Raw genomic sequence first — 6,726 nt, 5'->3', positions numbered from 1 at the left:
GCACAAAAAGTATTCTCGTAGCTTCATAAAATTACTGATGAACCACTGATGTAACATGGACTATTTTAACGATGTCCTTACTACATTTCTGGGCCTTGAACATGTCAGTTGCATTGCTTTGTATGCAGAGTCAAGAAAGCTCTCGGATTTCATCAAAAATATCTTAATTTGTGATCCGAAGATGAACGAAGGTCTTACGGGTTTGGAACGACATAGAGTAATTAATGACAGAATTTTTTTAATTTTGGGTGAACTATCCCTTTAAGAGAAGATCGGGTTCATGTTTAAAACAACACAAGATGACCATCACCAAACAATAGGGAAACACTTTCTTTCTTTCTTTCTTTCTTTCTGGCTTATATGTACTTTCTTTTTTAAACATGCATATACGCACTGAATAAATACACACACACTAGTTGCCCTCCCACAACTATGCTGACATACATGTACCACAGTTCACCAACAAAGTCATTTTCTAACAGAGGATGTTTTTCAGGAAGCACTGGTGGTGTGGAAACACTTCACCACACAGGCAATAAAATGATATTAAAACACCTTTTCACACACACTCAGCCACAGGATCCCTATGACACACCTCGACCCCTCTGAACAAACACGCTTTGTGTTGAAAAGTGTGTGTGTGTGGTCAAATATGTTTTAGATTTATGCCTGTTCAGCATATTTGCACTGACCACTGCTGGAGAGCTTGCACTTTTTCTTTAGACATGGTTTAGTCCTGTGGGATGAGAAAGAGCTAAAAATACAGAAGTATGTTTTCTCTGTTATACCCGCTCTCCTGCTTGTCTTTGTATGAGACTGTGTGTGTGTGTGTGTGTGTGTGTGTCTTTAGGTCAGTGTGTCTGCAGCGCAGCAGCTGTGTGTGTATTGTCAGGAGGGGTAGACAGGAATTTGGGCATGAGACAATTATATAATTTATTTTCAACAGCAAACTAAATTGACTTTAGCACTAGAGGTGGGTAATCTATCTATCTATCTATCTATCTATCTATCTATCTAGCTATCTATCTAGCTATCTATCTATCTATCTAATATAATTTAATCCAAACCAAATGTCTTTTTCAATATTTGTAAAGATTTGAAGGACAATATACTGAATACTGAAAATTATATGTGACCCTGGACCACAAAACCAGTCATAAGTGGCACGGCTATATTTGTAGCAATAGTTAACAATAAAGAAGAAGAATATGCATTGCTAAGAACTTCATTTGGACAACTTTAAATGCAATTTTCTCAATATTTTGCACCCTCAGATTCCAGATTTTCAGATAGTTGTATCTCAGCTTGTTTATTCAGCTTTCAGATGATGTATAAATCTCAATTTCAAAAAATTGGTTTTGTGGTCCATGGTCACATATTACTTATTAAATGTTGCTTATTTAATCTTTCATGTAAATTGCAATACAAACAATATAAAATAAAACAATTTAATACAAGCAAGCAAACAAAAAATATGCTATATTTGGTATGTCTTCTAATGCTGGTTTGCACCTTATTAATGATAATTTTTTTACTACCATAGCAGAGCAAAAAGAACTAGACTAGTCTTCTGATGTGCTTTGACCAATAGCTCAGTTTTGGATATGATGTGAACATGAATCATACAAATGTTCAGCTGCAGGGCAAATCTGATCCATCTTCATCTGCCTCCCCAAACATAGAGGGGTTTGTTCATTTCCCACAGTGACTGAAAAGATCATGTTTGCTGCTGTTTGAGACAGATAACCAGACACCAGAGGAATGTACTGATAACAGACCTCATCCGTCCTCATAAAACACTGTTGTCTGTGTAGCACAACATCTCATCCTGTAGAGAGATGGACCTCTGACACTCACACACTCATGGAAAATCCCTCACAAACTCACTTCCTCTGTGGATGAGCACTGATACTTTATGAAACATAACCGGGACACAAAAGCATCATGTTGCTTTCCTTAGTAGTTCGTTTCTCTGGCCTCAGGTCAGAGAAATGTGATGTGTTGGTCATAGTTGCGTGTGAGAGAACAATTATTTTAGGGTTTGATCACCGTTTTGCCCAGATGTTTGTAGTACACTATATGACCTCTAAAAATGTACCACTCTGCATATACTGAGTTACTGTATTGTGTTACATGGTGCAGTTGATAGTATCGCTGGGTAATTTATTGCATATTTACAATATTTTGTTTTATTATTTTTGTGGCAACAATATAAATGTAAGCAACATCTGTTAATATTGAGATGATTTTGTGGCACATTTTATTTGTCCATTAATTTCTTTAAGATGATGTTGCTTAATAACCCCTCCGATTTAAAATTCAATAGTAAAATAAGTTTGGTTAATTTTTATGAATTCTGAATCATTTTCAAAAGTTTCATTTCAGTGAATCAAGTAAATAAATCATTAGGGCCCTATGAAATCCATTTTATTTATTCCCAAATTCATTTTTTTTTTCATTTTCTGTTTTAATGGTTAAATTACATTTTATGAATCATTTTATAAATCATTAATTTTATTAATCAATTAATTGATAACATGAAACTTACAATATTTAACAGCAAGTTTATCAACAATTACATTTTAAGGCCCTATGAAATATTTGTTTTTCTCAAATTCAGTTTTATGTTTACCAAATTCTGTTTTCCATTAATTTTCTGAATTCCATTTGAAGGGTTTCTTTAAATTGTAATAATCAAAAGCATTTCTAATTAATTGATTTTATATAAAACAATCATTTATTATTATTTTATTTATTTCTTTTTTTCCCTGAAATACTGTGTTATGTGTGTACATTTTTTCTGCTAAATAAACATTGGTAAATCATTGTTCTGGTAAAAAATTCCTATAAAAATAATGTTTTAATCATTTTATTAGTAGTAGTAGTAGTAGTAACATTACATTAAGCAATTTATTTATTTTACAATTTCTTCAAGTTAAACCGAACTATAATTTTAACGTGTTGCTGTGAAGACCTTTAGGTTTTTATGACTAGATTCCACGATTCCATCTGTGTTTTCCACATCGCGAGAATCATAGGGCCCTAAATCATAAAACTCTGGTTTGTTAATTTTATTTGTGTCACCACTCATGTGACACTGAGGACTATATAAATAAATATAGAGATATATTTTGAATGTCATCAAAAAAACTACATCGCCCATCCCTATTTGATAGCATTGTATGCATGCCTTGAAATGGGGGTGTGTTGGCAGCCATTGTTATTCAACTTCCGAAAGCGTTAACTTTATTTATGAAAAGTCAAACCCATTTCAAACAGTAGTATCACTATTATAATTCACTCATGGTTTATTTTAGTAGCGATTCATGGTTCAGAGAGCAATTCATAATCGTACCACACACACAGTGTAATGTCTGTCATGTCTAGTGTATTATTAAGAAACAAGAGACTGAGGAAATCTGGACACTTCACAGGAAACATTAGATCTGCCTTTCTTGTATCCTCTAATATAATCCAGCACTCAGGCAGACCTGAGAACAGCAGTTGAAGGGTGTACCATGCACCTTCCAATGAATCATGACAAATTTAATCCACATGCAAACACCACCAGGGAGTGTTTCAGACGTTGGGAGAAGGATTTGATCAGTGTTTGCTGTTGCTGCCCTGAGCGGGAGTTCAGGTTTTCTGGGTGGGGCTCTTGTTTTGCTTTGAATTGGTACTTGTCTCGTCTTTCACCTGCTTAATCGCTTTAGGATTCCTCCTGAGCCCCTGTGTCTATGTGTGGAATTCTGCCCTGGGAACTTTAGAAAACATATAGACCAACGTTGTGTGTGCATAAAGTGTGTATGGAAATATATGTATTTCAGTGTTGGGAAAGCTACTTAGCAAGGAAAAGTAACATACCAAGTTAACACACTACTCACGATCCCTGCGTCCGAATATGCCTTTATACTATATAGTAGGCAAAAAGAGTTGCCTACTATGTCCGAATTTATAGTTTTCATAAAATACTTCTGGTGAGATTCTGAAGTGTGCATTGGATGGACACTTTATTATCCCATGCCACGGGAGAGGATTTATGAATGGCAGTAAAGTGAAGCAACTGACGCTGTAGGTCACATGACAATAACAAGATTGCAAATGTAGTTCATCCGAATTTCATTCACACTACACAGGTTTGGAATGACATGAGGCTGAGTAAATGATGGCAGAATTTTCCTTGCTGCCGTACCCTTTTAAAAGCGCTAAAACTCTCAACACTGATAAAGCAATAAAATTATTAGTCGATAAAAACCTTCTAACTTTGATCTCCCCTGAAAACCCCACCCCCATCACCATTTCTCCTCTTCCTCCATCTGTGTCTATCCCTTCATCTTTTATTCACACTTCTCTATTGAGTGGACAAACATCAAATAAATATCGCCATAGTTGCTCTGAGGCTAGCCTTTAGCCTGGCCCTAGTTAGCATGCTTCAGCCCTTCTCTTTCTCTCTCTCCTCTGGGATCACAGTAGTGTCTGCAGCTGGAGAGTAGGGGGATGAGTGGAGTTAAGCAGCCCATGAAGGGCTGCGGTTTCTGGGGGATCTATGGTCTGCTGGGACCCTAGTCCGGAGCTTCTGAAGTCTTTGTCTTCTTCTGACAGGGAGGTAATTTGATAGCCTTTATAGTGTCCGATTTAAATGTCAGTCTTGAGAGGAGAAAGCTGTATATCTTTCTCTTGCTCATTCGTTCTTCTAATATTCTCATTTGCTTACTTATGTTTCTTTATCCCTTCTTTATCCTTTTTTTCTCTGATATATTATCTTTGACTTTTTTATATGTTCCAAGTCTGTTTTTCTTTTTCTTTGAATAGTCTTTTATGTCTGCTTTTTGTTCAATCAAGTTTATTTGAATTTACAGGGGATCTGTGGATCCCTAAAAATGATTAAAATGTCTTAAATTCACTCTTCACAATCTTAAAATATTATCTGTTATAAAATACTAAATCTTACAATTTATAAAAGATATCTTTAATATCATTTGTTGAGCTGTGGTACGAGTACGAGAGCTGCCAACAGGGGAAAAACAGACACATTTCATAAAACATGTAACTACATTTCAAATAATGAAACGGTTTATATGCTGTATTTTGTTTGTCACTACAAGGCTACTTTTAAATGGGCATGGAGAAGAATGTGAAAACAAACATTTGAATTAATATGCTTTTCATTTTTTGCTCACTGGAAATTTTTAGAAAGATGTATTTTTGCAGCAACTCATTTAACAGACTGTCTATCCCTCACTGCCTCGTTTTCATTTGTGTCAATTTACATATGGCACAGATGCATTTGTCTTAATTTCTTTAAATTTGCATTTTTAAATAAAGTATTGAAATGTCCCCTTTAAATTTAAACGGAAAGTTCCCCCCCCCCCCCAAAGAAAAAGAAAACAAACTCAACACAATCGATATTTTAAAGAATGTTGGTAACCAAACAGTTTTGATGACATTGAACAAAAAGACACTGAAATGGTTCTTAAAATATTCTGTTCTGCACAACAGACAGAAAGTCAAACAAGATTTTCAACAACAAAGTGAGTCAGAATGATGACAGAATTTTTTTTATTTTTGAGTGGATTATAGCTTTATGTCATTTAAATACGCAGACATCCTGCTTTATACAGATCCCTCAGCAACTTTGTTACATTCTTTTTGTAGCTTCTGTGGGAGTCTGTGTGTGTGTGTGTGTGTGACACAGAAGGGGCAGTTTATTGTAAACATTCACTAACAACATAACAACGTGTCATAATTGGCCTGGGAGAGTGTGAGGACGTGTGTGTGGTGTTAACTAAAACAGCTGCTTTTCTCTGTCCTGCAGACATGGGGCCCACCAAGCACAATTTCCCCCCTTTGAGTTGATCTGAGTTCAGTATATAGCTCATATTTTTTCATTATTTGCATCTTAATAGTATCTGCCAGTAGATGAATCCAGAAGAACTTACCAAGGCCCTATAAGTAATACCTTTGCACCTTCCTCTCTTCCCTTTTTCCTTTACCACCCTCTATCCATCCCCCATCTTTCTGAGAAGCATATGGTGGCACACCCAGTCTGTCTTTCATGTGGTGCCTGAGTGGCTCCCGACCCCACCACCCCTCCCAGTGAAGACGCCTCCATGCAGAGACAGCGATACAGGCGTGATGGTGGTGGTGGGGACAGGTCTGAGTGGATCTCACCAGAGTGATTCCACATGTGCCGTGCAGAGCTCCGAAACGAGTAGGAGGATACCGTCTCAAAGACCCACCTGGAACCCATCAGAGATGCCAGTTATTTTAACGGTAGCCCTGTCTGTGTAGTATTTTGTAATTGTACACGTCCTACTGATTTGGCAACATGCATGCCAGAAAGCACAGCTGGGAGCCTGAGCCTGATTTGAGTTGATTTGAAATCTGTTTACTTTCTTTTTTTTTTTTTACATGAATGTCCATGATAATGGTTAGCATTTACATTTGTTGCTTAAAATCATCTTTATGTATATATACAGTATGTGACCCGGGACCACAAAACCAGTCATAAGTAACACAGGTATATTTGTAGCAATAGCCAACAATGCATTGTATGGGTCAAAATTATCGTTTTGTAAATATTTTTCTATTATGCCAAAAATCATTAGGATATTAAGTAAAGATCATGTTCCATGAAGATATTTTGTAAATTTCCTACCGTAATTATATTAAAACATAATTTTTGATTAGTAATATGCATTGCTAAGAACTTCATTTGGACAACTT

At 36.0% G+C, this 6,726-nt stretch overlaps 1 protein-coding gene across 1 annotated transcript in view; it reads left to right on the top strand.

The window, feature by feature from the left end:
* Window positions 1–6,726, top strand: part of LOC107732633 (NHS-like protein 1) — a 117,202-nt gene that overhangs the window by 22,567 nt on the left and 87,909 nt on the right. The window lies entirely within an intron of this gene.

The sequence above is a fragment of the Sinocyclocheilus rhinocerous genome, unplaced genomic scaffold (genome assembly GCF_001515625.1).
Source record: "Sinocyclocheilus rhinocerous isolate Xijiao unplaced genomic scaffold, SAMN03320098_v1.1 scaffold1542, whole genome shotgun sequence".
In the NCBI taxonomy this organism is placed as follows: Eukaryota; Metazoa; Chordata; class Actinopteri; order Cypriniformes; family Cyprinidae; genus Sinocyclocheilus; species Sinocyclocheilus rhinocerous.
This window is presented reverse-complemented; position numbering and strand designations above follow the sequence as displayed.